At 41.5% G+C, this 16,463-nt stretch overlaps 1 protein-coding gene across 4 annotated transcripts in view; it reads left to right on the top strand.

The window, feature by feature from the left end:
* LRRTM4 (leucine rich repeat transmembrane neuronal 4) overlaps window positions 1-16,463 on the top strand; it is a 681,074-nt gene that overhangs the window by 387,806 nt on the left and 276,805 nt on the right. The gene's annotated exons all lie outside the window — the stretch shown is intronic.

The raw sequence follows: 16,463 nt of genomic DNA, 5'->3' as shown, positions 1-16,463 counted from the left end.
ATACTGGCATAGTGCCATAGTGCCATAATAAAAAAAATGCCGCCATATACTGTAGACATAAAATCCTGTCATATAGTCCTAATCCTTTTTTTTTTTATACATGAATTGGCATACCTCCCAAGGTATCTGAATATAAAATGTTAAGGTTCTAGCACTGTGTTTCCCAACCAAGGTGCCTCCAGCTGTTGCAAAGCTACAATATCCAGCATGGCCGGACAGCCGAAGGCTGTCAGGGCATGCTGGAAGTTGTAGTTTTGCAACAGCTGGAGGCACCTTGTTTGAGAAACACTGTCCCAGCAGCCAAGCCCGGCACTGCAGATGATCCCATTCCTTTGCCTTAATGGAAATTATCTTTCTTTTCACTGATTTTCTGGTGGACTTGTATTAATATACCGCGGTTATCCTTCAAGGAAGGAAAATTTTCTTATAGACCGGTGGCACACAGTGGTGACACCCGTCACATGACCAAAGACTGTGATGTCACGCTGCTTGCATCATAGTCGATGGAAGTGATCTTGATGCATCACACATGTTAGATTCTGGCGATTATCGGGTCACGCGATGTTACCACATTTATAGTCAATAGCTGTGATGCAGACAGAGTCACATTGCGATCTTCAGCCATAATCCAGTCCCAATGTGGCCCCAACCTAAAGTGTCAGTGTTTCCTGAATTTTGTTACAATACTATATATACTCCTATAAGCTGCAGATCCCATTGGATTGCTGTAAGGGTATGTGGACACTACAGAATTTCTGCATGGAATTCCGATCAGATTCCGCTGTACTAATCTAGCATTGGTATGAATGGGTCTTCTGCTGTGGAAAATTCTGATGCAAAAATGTTTGCGCCCAAAGAACATGTCCATTCTTTTGGCATAGTTATGTGCAGACTACATTGATGATGGCGCAGGTCCCTGCGGTCCTAGAACTGAAAGGTTATGGTAGCTGCCGCTCAGACAGGATCTCTGAACTGGAATATTTCCACAATGTGAATGTGCCCTTAGGGTATGACATCAAACTGTACCTTATCTGGAGTTAATGGGGGTCCTCAAACTTGATCTTTCATTTCTTAGCCAAGTGTCAAAGAGGCGTAGCAAAGCTGCTTAAAGGGGTACTCCTGTGTAAACCTTTTTTTTTTCTTAAATCAACTGGTGCCAGAAAGTTAAACAGATTTGTAAATCACTTCTATTAAAAAATCTTAATCCTTCAAGTACTTTTTAGGGGCTGTATACTAAAGAGAAATACAAAAAAGAAATGCATTTCCTCTGATGTCATCATGACCACAGTGCTCTCTGCTGACCTCTGCTGTCCATTTTAGGAACTGTCCAGAGCAGGGGAAAATCCCCATAGCAAACATATTGTTACGCCGAGCGCTCCGGGTCCCTGCTCCTCCCCGGAGCGCTCACGGCGTCTCTCTCCCTGCAGCGCCCCGGTCGGTCCCGCTGACCGGGAGCGCTGCACTGACATGGCCGTCGGGGATGCGATTCGCACAGCGGGACGCACCCGCTCGCGAATCGCATCCCAAGTCACTTACCCGTCCCGGTCCCCTGCTGTCATGTGCTGGCGTGCGCGGCTCCGCTCTCTAGGGCGCGCGCGCGCCAGCTCTCTGAGACTTAAAGGGCCAGTGCACCAATGATTGGTGCCTGGCCCAATTAGCTTAATTGGCTTCCACCTGCTCCCTGGCTATATCACATCACTTCCCTTGCACTCCCTGGCCGGATCTTGTTGCCTTGTGCCAGTGAAAGCGTTTAGTGTTGTCCAAAGCCTGTGTTACCTGAACTCCTGCTATCCATCTTGACTACGAACCTTGCCGCCTGCCCCGACCTTCTGCTACGTCTGACCTTGCCTCTGCCTAGTCCTTCTGTCCCACGCCTTCTCAGCAGTCAGCGAGGTTGAGCCGTTGCTAGTGGATACGACCTGGTTGCTACTGCCGCAGCAAGACCATCCCGCTTTGCGGCGGGCTCTGGTGAACACCAGTAGCCTCTTAGAACCGGTCCACCAGCACGGTCCACGCCAATCCCTCGCTGACACAGAGGATCCACTACCTGTAAGCCGAATCGTGACACGTATATTGCTCTGGACAGTTCCTAAAATGGACAGCAGAGGTCAGCAGAGAGCACTGTGGTCATGACATCAGAGGAAATGCGTTTCTTTTTTGTATTTCTCTTTAGTATATAGCCCCTAAAAAGTACTGGAAGGATTAGGATTTTTTAATAGAACTGATTTACAAATCTGTTTAACTTTCTGGCACCAGTTGATTTAAAAAGAAAACGTTTTCCACGGGAGTACCCCTTTAAAGGGGTACTCCAGCGAAAAACATCTTATCCCCTATCAAAAGGATAGGAGCTAAATTTGCTCCATGCCAGATGACTGGCGACTACAGTCGCCACACCCACTCCATTCAGGTCTACAGGATGAGGCGTGACAGCTACGTACTGGCTGTCACGTCCCCTCTCATAGACATTAATGGAGGAGGCGTGTCCGTGTTCTGGACGCCACTGCTGCTGGCCCGGAGATCGTGGGAGCCCCCAGCAGCGGGACCCCTGCAATCTAACATCTTATCTCCTTTCTTTTTGATAGAGGATAAGATCGCTGGAGTACCCCTTTAAGTGCCACAGCCTTGCATACCTCCTCGCATGCCCTCACATTCCAGGCCTTCTTTCATTGATGCACAGAGCCCTGTATGTCAGTCAAAAAAGGACTGGAAAGTGAGGGGGGGGGGGGGTAAAACGCTGATTTTCTAAGTCTGACAACCACCATTAGCTCTTGATAAGGTACAGTTTGCTTTTATACTCTATCAGCTTTCCAACAGTGTCAGTAGCTCTTAGGAACAAATACAGCTGTAAGATTCCTTTTAATAGTATTTAACATTTTATCTAAAACAATTGATTTCCCAATTTTTGCCTATTTTACAAATAATACAGCAGCATACATTGTCAGTCAGCTTATTGTTATGGCCGACGGATCTATTCCATTACCTGTGGAGCCTTTCTTCTTGTTCTGACCATTTTCATGGCCCGAGGCCGAGTATGATGCCGCCATAGTTAGAATAAACAAACCAATTCTAATATTTCACTTATCTCATAATTTCAGACATTTCGGGTTATTATTCTATAGCCGCAGCAAGCTCAGTATTATTATCCGGCATATAACACCGGGAGAGATAGCACAAACAAGGATAAGTGCTTTAAGTGCCGTGCCGAGAGACCAAACATTGTCGCCTTTATCAGAGATGGATATATTGTATCATACTCTGTTATACAGAATGTAATAAAAAGCAGACAGGTTGCGATATTAGGTGACTGTCCCTCCCCGTCCCCATGCAGGCCGGAGCAGATCGTATCTGTCTCGTCCGCCGGTTGTCCAGGGGTTCGGCTTTTATTATAGCCCAACTGGAGTTAATAAGTGAAAGAGTTTATTTTACAATGTCATGGAGCAGTATAATTTACATGACATCGTTGCTTTTGGCACTGCGGGACGGGCTGTAGCGCGGTGATGAATGGTTATGCTTAGTTTGAGCTGTATTTCTTTTACTCCCTGTCATATAGAGAAGGAGATACACATGATTCATTACACTTTGTTCTCTAGATCTCTGCAGACTTTGTTTTACACAGAAGCTCTGCTAAATGGGTTTGTATTACACTGAATCAGCATTAGGGAGAAAAGTCGACACATTCAGCCAGCTACATCTCACCCGATGACAGATCCCGGTGCGTTTTTTTTTGTGGTTTACGCTCTGGATTAATGTCGTCTCATGATATTAAGGTCTTGTACAAGCCCTGAAGTGAAACACCTGATTTTATTTAATGAAAAAAACAGTAGTAGATCAGCAGAGGTTGGTAAAACGCCTTACCTAGGAAGCTACAGAATGATGGAATGACGGCGCTGCCGGGCTGTAGAGTGGGGAACGGGGGACAAGCGGGACCTACGTCATGCCATAAGGGCACTGTTCAGAACATTGGCTTCGTGGGAACAGGTGCGCTTGATGCAAGTGTCAAATGTGAACATTTATAAAACAGCGAGCGGATAACCAAGGCCGTAAACAAAAAAATTAAACAACAACCTGGCGTCCTAATTTGAATCGCAGCCAAATTCTTTAGAACTGAGGATCTTAATTCTGTGAATATTTCCTTGCAATAGTACATTATGAGTGGGAGCGCCACATAATGTTTGCTTAAAGACGTTCAGCAAAATAGTAGCCCATGGTGCCAGCTTTTAAAAAAAACAAAAAACAAGGCCAATCTACCCTAAAATGTAACTCCTGCATGGATTGTTACCAGAGATCCTAAGCACGATCCTAATTCAACTAAATCCCAGATGAGACTTCTGGATACTTGTTGACTTTATGTTATGAAAGACCTATAGCCACAGTAGGCCTTTGTATCTAGGAAAAGAAACACACGTTGCAGACATGATGAAGATTTTCTGCAGAAAAAAGTAGGCGGCAGTGGATTCATCTAAAAGAGGGGGTATTACACCTTCTTTCATATTACCCCTTCTAGTTGGATCCACTTCTGCATAAAATCTACAACGTATCTGCAACGTGTGGCCCTCTGGGAATGGCAACTCATAAGTCATTGCATTTTCCGTTGTTCTTCTATGTTATTGGTGCAGAGCAATGATAAATGGGGGGGGGGGGGGGTCAGCGGATTTGTGAAATGCCGGGCACAAAAATGAAGGAACTGCTAAATCACATTATGTTTAATGGTGCGGTCCAGTTTTCAGCTTGGTGTCTGGCATTTTTTTGTGTTAAAAAACTGTAGCATATCACGATAGAGTATAGCAGAATAATGCGTATACATGGGTAGTGGCCTTAACTTAGTCACTAACTGACTACGTTTGGACCATTTAAGTAAGTGCTATGCGCCTCAGTATATGTCATTACTCTCAGGGAGAGAAAAAATTGCAGTCTTGCAGTTATGATACCTTTTAATGGCTAACAAAAATTAAATTAAAAAAAAGCTGTGACCCTTGATGGTGAAAAAGGGGATCATGGACATGTGTGCTTATATTCACATTAGGGGAGATTTATCAAAACCTGTGCAGAGGAACAGTGGTTCAGTTGCTCATAGCAACCAATCAGATTGCTTCTTTCATTTTCCACAGGCCTCTAAAGAGGCCTGTGGAAAATGAAAGAAGCAATCTGATTGGTTGCTATGGGCAACTGCACCACTCTTCCTCTGCACAGGTTTTGATAAATCTCCCCCATTGTTCTTACCATTAATTTAAGAGAAAATTAAGTTTGCAGAATATTGCGCAATCCAATATGGCAGCCACACCATGTGATCCATCCTGTTACAGAAAGTAATCACAAACATGTTTGCAAATTTTCACATTGTTCTGACCAGCAATTTCAAAGAAAACTATGTTTGCAGAATATTGTGCAATCCAATATGGCCGCCAAATCTTTTGATCTATGTGGTACAGAATGGGAGCACGAACATATGTGCTAATTTTCACATTGTTTTTTATGAATAATTTTGGAAAAAAAACATGTATGCAGGATATTGCGCAATCCAATATGGCGGCCAAACTATGTGATTCATGGTGGTACTGAAAGTGATCACGAACATGTATGCTAATTTTCGCATTGTTATGACCAGCAGTTTCAGAGAAAACTATGTTTTCAGAATATTGCGCAATCCAATATGGCCACCAAATCTGAACATAAAATGATTGTGAACATGTGTGCTAATTTTGCACTGTTCTGACCGGTAATTTTATAGAAAATTGTGTTTGCAGAATATTGCACAATCCAATATGGCCACCAAATCATGTGATCACATGTGGTATAGAACGTGGTTACGAACATGTGTGCTTATTTTCACATTGTTCTTACCAGTAATTTAAGAGAAAACTATGTATACCGAATATTGTGCAATCTAATATGGCCACCAAATCTGGTGATCAATTGTGGTACAGAAAGTGAGTACTCTACCATCATCTAAAAAACATATTTTTAGATCAACAATTTACATATTACACACATCTAAAAAGTTACATATTAATGCTATCTAAATCTTATTGGTGAGTGGTGGCCATATTGATTATGTAAATGAGACAGCTTTAACAACCTTGGTACAGGAGGTGACCATGAACATTTCTGCCAAATTATAAGTTGTTCTAACAAACGTTTTGAGAGATGTATGTAGAATATTATGTAATCCAATATGGCTGCCAAACGTGATTAATTGTCTTAGGGAATGTTCACACTGCGGAATTCCCATGGAATTCTGTGAGCAGAATTCCGCAAGTAGAATTCCGCACAGTGAACATTTCCATCAGTGTGAATGGGTCTTCCGCGAGACCCGTTCACACTGCTTAATTTCAGCTGCGGACAATTCTGCGCGGAACGCGCAAAGAAAGAACATGTTCATTTGTATATCTCTATATTTAATGTTTAGAAAGTGGAAGATCTTTGCATATGGCACTGAAATTGTAACCTAAAAAAAGATGGCCATCAGATCATCTGACCTAGGACCTTTATGTAAGAAAAGACTGAGCTCAATGTAGCACTTTAGTTTCATCATTTTTTTTAAATAACAGTGATCATATTACCGGCATTTTAATACAGTGGCTTACTGGCTTGCAGTGATTGACTTGTGGTGGCCATATATTGATTATGCAAACAAATCACCTACAATAAACATGGGACAGGAGATAGCCCCGGACGTTTACGCCAAATTGTGAATGATTCTAACAAATGGTTTCAGAAAAGAATATGTTTATAGAAAATTGTGCAACACAACATGGTGGACATACCATGTGATCAATAGACTTGTGATGAACAAATAATTAACATGATGACAGTGTAACCATATACAACAATTTATACATCTGTATCTGTAGCAGTTGCAAAAATGCAGAGGTTTGAATATTGTGCAAAATATTGGCAAACAAACCAAGATGGCTGCCTGACCATTTGACCTATGACCTTTGCATAGCACAGGGCTCTACCATTGGGCAAAATGTTATGAGTTTTAATGTAACAGTGAGGCAATTACAGTCATATGAATAAGCCCCATAGAAATAATATAATTTTTTCTTGATATTTACAGAATTTTATATTGTCACCAAAAACAAGATGGCTGCCAGCTCATGACCTTTATGTTATAATAAAAAATTTTTTTGGGGGGGGGGCATTTTCTCCTATCACCCATTATGGCGTCCAAACCATGTGATCAAATGTGATACAGAAAGTGATCACGAACATGTGTGCTAATTTTTATATTGTTCTGGCCTGCAATTAAAACTATGTATGCAGAATATTGCACAATCCAATATGGTCGCCTAATCTGGTGATGAAATGTGGTACAGAAAGTGATCATTAACGTGTGCTTATTTTCACATTGTTTTGACCAGAAATTGCAGCAAAAACTAAATTTGCAGAATGTTGCACAATCCAATATGGCTGCCAAATCTGGTAATCACTAGTGGTACGGAAAGTGATGACAAATGTGTGCTAATTGTTACATTGTCCTTACTAGTAATTTAAGAGAAAACTATGTATGCATAATATTGCGCAATCCAATATGGCTGACAAATCTGATGATCAATTGTGGTACAGAAAGTAATCACGAACCTTTGTGCTAATTTTCAAATTGTTCTGATCAGTAATTTCAGAGAAAACCATGTATGCATAATATTGCGCAATCCAATATGGCTGACAAATCGGAAGATAAATTGTGGTACAGAAAGTAATCACGAACCTTTGTGCTAATTACACACATTTAACAAAACTGCATATAATTATTAATGCTATCTAAATGTTATTGTCATGCGGTGGCCATAATGATTATACAAATGAACCAGCTTTAACAACCTTGAACATGTCTGCCAAATTATAAATTATTCTAACAAACGGTTTCAGAGAAGAAGATGCTTGTAGAAAATTGTGCAATTCAACATGGCGGCTAAACCATGTGATCAATAGGCTTGTAATGAACAAGTCATAATTGTGATCACTGAGTAACCAAATAGAACAATTCTTAAATATGTATCTTTCGTAATTGCAAAAATGCAGAGGTTTCAATACAATGCAAAAATGTGCCACAGAAACCAATATAGCTGCCTGACCATGTGACCTATGTTCTTTATGTTACCACAGATTATGCATAGTAATGGGCTCTACCTTTTGGTAAAATTTCATGAGTTTTGAAGTAACCGTGAGGCAATTACAGACATATTACAAAAAGCCCCATAGAAATAATAGGAATAATTGTTGATATTTACATTATTCAATATGGCCGTCAAACCATATGGTTGAATGCCGTCAAACAAACAAGAATGAGTCTAGGTCACAGTGTAACCATACACGACTATTTGTACATCTCATCTTTAATGGTTTCAGAAAGACATGTCTTTGCATATAGCACTGAATACTGTCACCTAAAACAAGATGGCTGCCAGCTCATGTGACCTATGACCTTTATGTTATAAAAATCTTATGCACAATAGAGCACTCTACCATTGTGCAAAGAAACATTAATTTTTAATTAACAGTGTACATACTACACCCATTTAAGAAAAAATGTGGATTAATATTGATGCTATCTAAATGTTATTGGCGAGCGGTGGCCATATTGATTATGCAAATTAACCACCATTAACAACTTTGGTAGAGGAGATAACCATGAACATGTCTGCCAAATTATAAGTTATTCTAATAAACGGTTTCAGAGAAGAAGATGTTTGTAGAATATTGCAGTATTCAATATGGCGGCCACACCATGTGACTAAAAGTCTTATAATGAACAAATCTGACTCTGCATAACAATGCCACCACATATAGCGATTTATATATCTGTAGCTTTAGCGGTTGTAGAGAAGAAGATTTTTGAATGTTGTGCAAAATTGCCACAAAAACCAGGATGGCGGCCTTACCATGTGACCTATGACCTTTATATTACATAAGATTATGCACAGCTCATGGGTCTACCACTATACAAAGTCACATGTTTTCTGGAGTAACAGTGCAGCAGATATAAGCATTTGAAGTCCGCGGCGGAACAATAATAAAAATAATAATAATCTGAGCAACTTCGTTGCTTGGCCGCCTAATGATGCAGGATAACATTTTTTTTTCTCTCTGAGAGCAATTACATTTTTGCCCCCAGACATCTTATCCCCTATCCAAAGGATAGGGGATAAGATGTCTGATCGCAGAGGTCCCGCTGCTGGGGACCCCCGCGATCTCCATACTGCACTCGGTGTTCGTTTAGAACATCGGGTTCAGTGCCGGAGGCTTGTGACGTCACAGCTGTGCCCCCCTCATGATGTCACGGCCACGCACCCTCAATGCAAGTCTATGGGAGGGGGCGTGACGGCTGTCACGCCCCATACCATAGACTTGCATTGAGGGGGCATGGTCGTGACGTCACGAGCCTCCGCCCCACATTTCCAGTCATACGGCACAGAGCGAAGTTCACTCAGTGCACCAGATGTCTGGGGTGCCGCAGCTGAGATCACCGGGGTCCCCAGTGGCGGGACCCCCGCAATCAGACATCTTATCCCCTATCCTTTAATGTAAACCCAGTCTAATCTGTAGCATTCCAGCTGTTGAGATTATTGCAGACGTGTACTTTCTTGTCTTTCCTCTTTGCCCTATATATCTAATGGTGAACATATTTAAAAACATCTGATTTTCCATTCAATGGCAAAGGTTTTTGGAAGAATCATGGTTGGCATAGGTGCGGAGATTGGGTTGGTTAAAGATGTAGATTGTATATGGTTGGTAGAAATGGTAGTATACATAGTAGTGCTGGTTATAGTAGTGGCTGTAGTAGTTCTAATAGTAAAAGCTAAACAGTAGCAGCTAAGCAACTGGGCACCTTCTACACTGGTCTTGATTTCAACTACTTCTCTACTGATGATGTTCCCCTACCCCTTAGTAATAACATTGCTGGCTATGGATATTAGACTTATAGGGACAGAACGTTGATCCAGTGATTTATCCTGACTGCCATATTTGGAGTCGGGAAGGAATTTTTACCTTTAGTATGAGGGTTTTTTGCCTTCCTCTGGATCAACTCAGTAGGGACTCATTAGGGATATAGGTTGAACTTGATGGACTCTGTTTTTTTTTCAACCTTATGAACTATGTTACTATGTTACCAGGCAGCCGATGCCGACACAAGGCCTGGTGATCTATTAAAGGGCTATCAGCAATGGCTTGTTTACTGCTTGAGGTCCATATCCTTTCTGACTCCTAGTACTTTCTTTATTCTAACGTCAACCTATCTCTTGACTATGACTTCTGCTTCACCCTTGGGATTGTTCATCTAATATTTCTTGCTCTTCTTCATGTTCTAGCCATAGGCCTCAATGTTGACTACTCGACTGACCTGTTTTCTGGCGTTCTTAGCTTTATTCCTGATTATACTACTGCTCTGTCAGTGCTATACCGCCACTGTGATGACTAATCTGGGGGCCTCAACATGGAGATCTTCCTGCAGCCAAGTTAACACCTTTTGCAATGGGGTGAAGACCAGGGGTACCTTAGACTTAAAGGGATACTCCACTACTCATCGTTTGGAACAAATAGTTCCGACTGCTGGAGCCTGCGCAGGGAGCTCGTGATGTCATAACCCCACCCCCTCACGATGTCAAACCCCACCCCCTCATGAGGGGGCAGGGCTATGACGTCACAAGCTCCCGGCGCCTGCTCCAGCATTCGGAACAGTTTGTTCCAAATGCTGAGCAGCGGAGTACCCCTTTAACACCCTAGTCTAGCCATAACTAATACTATCCATTCCATCTCCTATAGTTGACATGTGTGAGATAAAATAGTGATTATTATAGAAAAACATTATAGGTGGGGGGGGTACTTTTTGTTTCTTTAAATAAATCTTTGTTACGTACATCTTCCCCTAAAGTAAGTAATGCTTAGCTCAGAATGCAAGCGTTGATGTGGCTGCCATTCAAGGAGACAACAGCAGCTTTGGATCATCTCAGAAATCAGGAAATTCATCTTCTTCTGCTGAAAACTACACGTTCCTGCGTGTCATGTAATTATATATTTTGTAACAGTGGGAGAGGCGAGACCTGAAGCAACAATGAATGATTTGTCATCTTCAGATTGAAAATAAACATTTATTTGTACCGAATACAAAACCGTATCAGAATCCGTCAAAAATGACACTTAATATTGTAACTAGAACTGAGAGACAAGCTATTTCCATGAAATGTATCATTGGCAATTGTTTTCGCTGCTTAGAAGATCTGTAATTATTTCATCATTTTTCAGTTTTAATTTTCCCAAGTGCACGTCTCCGCTTGGCAAGTTGCATTTTTTCTGATCACATGGTTTGATCCATTGCCACTGCAGCACCTCCGAAGGAAAAATGAAGTATTGCAGTCTATCTGAAATTATTAGAAAACGAGGCACTGCTAGATGGCACTTGCTAAGTGGCTGTTCTTTCCTCCAGTATTATGCGTAGATAGATTGTAAGTTCAGAGTTTGGAACAAACTGTTCCAAGCGCTGGAGTCGGGAGCTCGTGACATCATAACCCCGCCCCTCAATGCAAGTCTATGGGAGGGGGTGTGACATCCGTCACGCCCCCTCCCATAGACTTGCATTGAGGGGGTGGGCGTTACGGCATGATGGGGGTGGGGCTATGATGTCATGAGCTCCCGCCGATGACATCATGAGCTCCTAGGAATGAGAGGTTATATGAATTGGAATGGTGCCTGTCTAACCCCTTCCTTACGTTTTCTCACATTTGATGTGGTGCCTTCTAAATCCTCAATATGGCCCCAAAAACATGTCCTTGTCCGAAAAGGATGTGATCCCTAAGAGTCAAGGGGATTGCACCCCTAAACCTAACACCTCTTTTAAATAAAGTTCCAGCCCATCTGACTATTTAAGACAAAATACAGAAAGTCAACCAGATAGTAAATTCCCTATATCTCAGGAATGGTGGAGTATAGCAACAAAATAAAAACATTGTTGGAATCAGGAGACAAATTGCCCCCTTAATCTGACACACTTATCCTGGGATATATTGAGCCAGGGGAAAATGTACAATAGGACATGTGTATATGTAGTCGACAATTACAGTCGATTGATCTATATCTACTAAAAGAGATACATCAAAGGAAAAATAGATAGGAAAGACTTTACTACTCATTCCTCGTTTTGGATCAGCTGATCTCATATAGTGATGGTATATAAGATATGCCATTACGGCACGATCAGCGGGGGTCCCACCAATCCACAGAATGAAGAGGCCCCTCACTGTTCTTCTCTAGACAATGGTGCTTCCGACTGTGCAGGAAACATCTGCCAGCAGTTCACATCTTTTATTGCCTGATCAGTTTCTTAAAGTTCTTCGTTCTAAACTTAGATGCACATCAGAACATGACCAGCTTCACCCACCACGGTCATCCACCACGGTTAATTTAATTATAGATTAAATTGTCCAAGTCACCATGGGGGGTCATGCTCTGGTGCACTTACTCCTACAAGTCCCATGCAATCCAAATGCACTCCATGTACATTGGCTTTCGTGCAGCTGTTTTTGTCGTGCCAAAGATTGAAGTTTTTTTTTTTTTTTATAGTCAACCATTTTATTTCAGATATTGTATCAGTGCTGTGCATTTATTGTGGAGCCTTAAGCAAAGCTTTTGCGTATGTTCACATTCTAAATAAAGGGCACAAGTCTCATTACCATAATATGATTGTCTTAATTTTACCACCACTAATTGGTGAAAATTGCATCCAGATCTCTTATCCTCTAATTGAATTCCTTCACAGAGATACAGCCGCCATCCGCAATGTAAGGTTCCGGCTTTAATTGTGCCGGTTTTCTTATTTTTGTGTTATGCGGTTTAATGCCATTAGTTACAGATCTGGATCAGCAACTTCACATCTATATCCGAAAAAAATGAAACATAAAAAAGTAAGAGTATAAAAGACAGTAAGACATTTATTTACTGGAGTAGTCAATTCTGAGGAGCCAATACATTTGTATAAGTTGATTTATGCGATACAATAGTATATGGGCCCCTTGCTGCTCTCTGGTTCACCACACCTTACAAAATCTAATACACAGAAAGAGGCTATTTGCAGATATTTAAGGGGTACACCATAGTAAACACTTCTCCCTATTTACAGAATCTAACTGCTAAGATAGCTATGATCTTGAGAATGGAAAGAGCTGTTCTTAGCTATCTCTGGCAGTGACTCGCCATTCTGTTTAAGATTCAGCTCCCGTTTCCCAAGATTGTGGCAGGTCCCTGCAGTCAGACCCCTGTGATATAACACTTATCCCCTATCCTGTGCGAAGGGGATACATTTTTTACCTTGAAACACCCATTGAAGGAGGCAGTGGGTCCCTTTATCTATTGGGTCAATGTGCGACTGTACAGGTTGCACCAATGATATGTTTGCCCACTCTTCATAGGCTACTAAAGATGAGCAAGTTGTGTTTTAAAGGGGTTGTGCGCTGCCCTGCTTTCCGGAGCTCCGCACGCAGCGTCCGGAAGTTCATTACTCAGAACGCTGTGTGCGGGCTACCGTGTTCGCGGCCGCCAGGCGTGATGTCACGCCCGACTCCCTTGTGACGTCACGTCCGCCCCCTCAACGAAAGTCTATGGGAAGGGGGCGCGACTGCTGCGACAGCGTTCGGAGTAATGAACTTCCGGATGCTGCGTGCGGAGCTCCGAAAGGCAGGGCAGCGCACAACCCCTTTAAGACTGATTTGGCAAACATAACTGTCTGATTTGTTTTGGATCTGGATTCCCGATTTGGATTCAGAAGTCCCGGATTGCCCTCCAATTGTCCATGCAAAGTCAAAGGCAGGAGCCGCTGCTCTCGTAGAGAACATTGGGGGAGATTTATCATTGTAGGTGTTAGGCTAAGTTTCAACTTGTTTTTTTTGTGGCCCCAAAAAAACGTAAGAAAAAAATACTACAGAATTTTCCTGTTTGACATTTTTTTCTTGTTTTTTTTCTGGCTTTTTTTTGCCTTTGAGTAGAAATTGCATTTTTAGCCCCTTTGACATTAAAAAAAAAAAAAAAAAAAAAAAGGATGCAGTAGTGATGCATATATGACAATATATTTTTTAGGTAGTACTACTACTCCCAGTATGGAACACACTGTTCCATGATGGGAGTAGTACTTCCTGTACTAATAGACAGATCGCCCCAGGTGTCACTCCTGACACCTGATGTGATCGTCCATAATATAGCAGAGATGCAGAGCAGCTCTATACAGCGCTCTCATCTCTGCACTATACTATTTTACGCCCAGAGTGGGGATTGGCCGTATGGTGGCAGACAATCCCAGCTCTCAGCGGGAAATATGAATGGTGAGTGGCCGGCTGGAGTACAGAGCAGAGATGCGAGCGCAGGAGAAAGCCGCTCTGCATCTCAGGGATGAAGGATGATCGCAGCGGGTGTCAGGAGTGACACCCGGGCAATCTGTCAATTAGTACAGGTACTACTACTCCCATCATGGTACAGTGTGTTCCATGCTGGGAGTAGTAGTAATGCCTAAAAAATAAAAAATAAATAAAAGTGAAAAACACACACACACACACACTACATTTTTATTATTGTCAGCTACATTTTTAGTGCCCACTTCATAAATTGATCCCTGTTTAAAAATTTAAATGTCGTTATAATTACAATTTTTTCCATCACTACCGTATCTTTTTAAATATTTTTTTTAATAGTTCCCTACAATTTTTTTTTTTAAAAGGTATCTCCATCACTTTTATAGATCGCTAAAGTCCAAAAAAGAATAATAAATGCCTGCAAAAACACCAAAGTTAAAACCCACATGTCGTTTTTTTTTCTTGGCCTTTTTTTTTTTACTCCCATAGACTTCTATGGGAGAAAAACGCCCCGATTTCAGGGAGAAAAACGCCATAGGCTCAACAAGCTGCCACTTTGTAAAACCGCCAAGGAGCTAAAAGAGAGTGAAAAAAGGCCAAAAGGATTTAAAAACCGCCAAACTTCACAAAAAGGCACAGTTAAAAAAAACCGTCCATATCATGCGTATTGCCAAAATCAGTGGATTACAACGCAAAATCAGCAGAAATGTGTAAACCAAAAGGCACAGAAAAGGCACAAAAAAAGGATACTTGCGCCAAAATATACCCAAATATAGATGGAAAAAAATGGATAAACACAATGATAAATGCCGGCCAATGAGTGGCTGTACTGGGTTCACAGCGACCAAGCCAGCAAATGTAGAGAATGAAAGCTGCGATGCGTTCAACATTGCTGCTTACCTCCTGGTCTCTAAGTGTACAGGAACAGGAACATAACAGATTTAAAAAAAAAAAAAAATCTCAAAAATTTTAATCCTAACAAATCCATTTTTTTATTTTATTTGGACCAAATGCGATTTGTGCCATAAGATTCTCTCATGTCTAAAGACCATGTACAGATATAGATGCCATCAACTCTTTTGAGGTGGGCTGTAAAGGTGAGAGTCCCTGCTCCTGTATACTCAGCAGTGATGTATTGTATTCATGGTTGCTTATTCATGGTGTACATTTGTTGGGCAAGTCATTCTGCACCTGACCCTATGTACAGTTATTCAGGGTAGAGAAGCAGAGACTCCATGCTCCCATGAATACTATGCATGGCACCCTATAATAATAACAGGAGAATAGTCACGTGCCACCAATGGTGGATCTACAGAACCTCAGTCTAAAGCTCCTAAAATCTACCAAAGTACTGTGACCACCGATAGATGAATACGTTTGCCATATTTCCATATTTTCTTTGTTTGTCGCTTGTGGTATTATTGTATTCTATATGCTTCCTTTGTAAGTCAAGTAGGTCTTTGACATTCAGAGCTGATAACCAAGGCTAAGGTTAACTTAGATACTAGAGCTGGTGTGTGGGTTTCTCTGCGCACGTTACTTACATCTGATCTACCATTAAGATAACCTAAGAAATGACAGTGACAAACGTGGTGATTTAGCAGCCTTTTCCTATGTGCCTTTGAATCATTTCATAATACGACACCTGATTCTCTTGGACATGTTCTATCTGGAGCAAGAGGGTAACCAAACGCCTCGTGCCTTCAATAATTAAACACTCCTTTAGTCACCGGGGACAGGAGCGCACTCCTTAAATCACCGCAGTAATTAATTTTCCTGACAACCTTTCAAAATGGTCAATTGAGATTTTAAAACTTGTCTCGCCAGCTTAACTTCCCGCGTAAGACCTGCTTAAACTCCAAACTACTGCTTTCATCTATGTGGAGGCACCATCAGAGAGGTTATGGTTTGCCAAGTTGTCACCTCAAATGTGGGCTAATGTTATACAGGATAATGTATGTAATTTAACCTTTTCCTCCTCTTTGAGGCTCATCTGCAATGAAAACTTCAGCATAAAATATATAAAAAATGAAAAAAGCAAGAGTATAAAGCAGATAGGAGGCCGAAAATATTGAAATAACCTTAGGTCATATGTGGAAATGTCAACTTCTTACCCCAACTCAA

Source organism: Hyla sarda, chromosome 4 (genome assembly GCF_029499605.1).
Source record: "Hyla sarda isolate aHylSar1 chromosome 4, aHylSar1.hap1, whole genome shotgun sequence".
In the NCBI taxonomy this organism is placed as follows: Eukaryota; Metazoa; Chordata; class Amphibia; order Anura; family Hylidae; genus Hyla; species Hyla sarda.
This window is presented reverse-complemented; position numbering and strand designations above follow the sequence as displayed.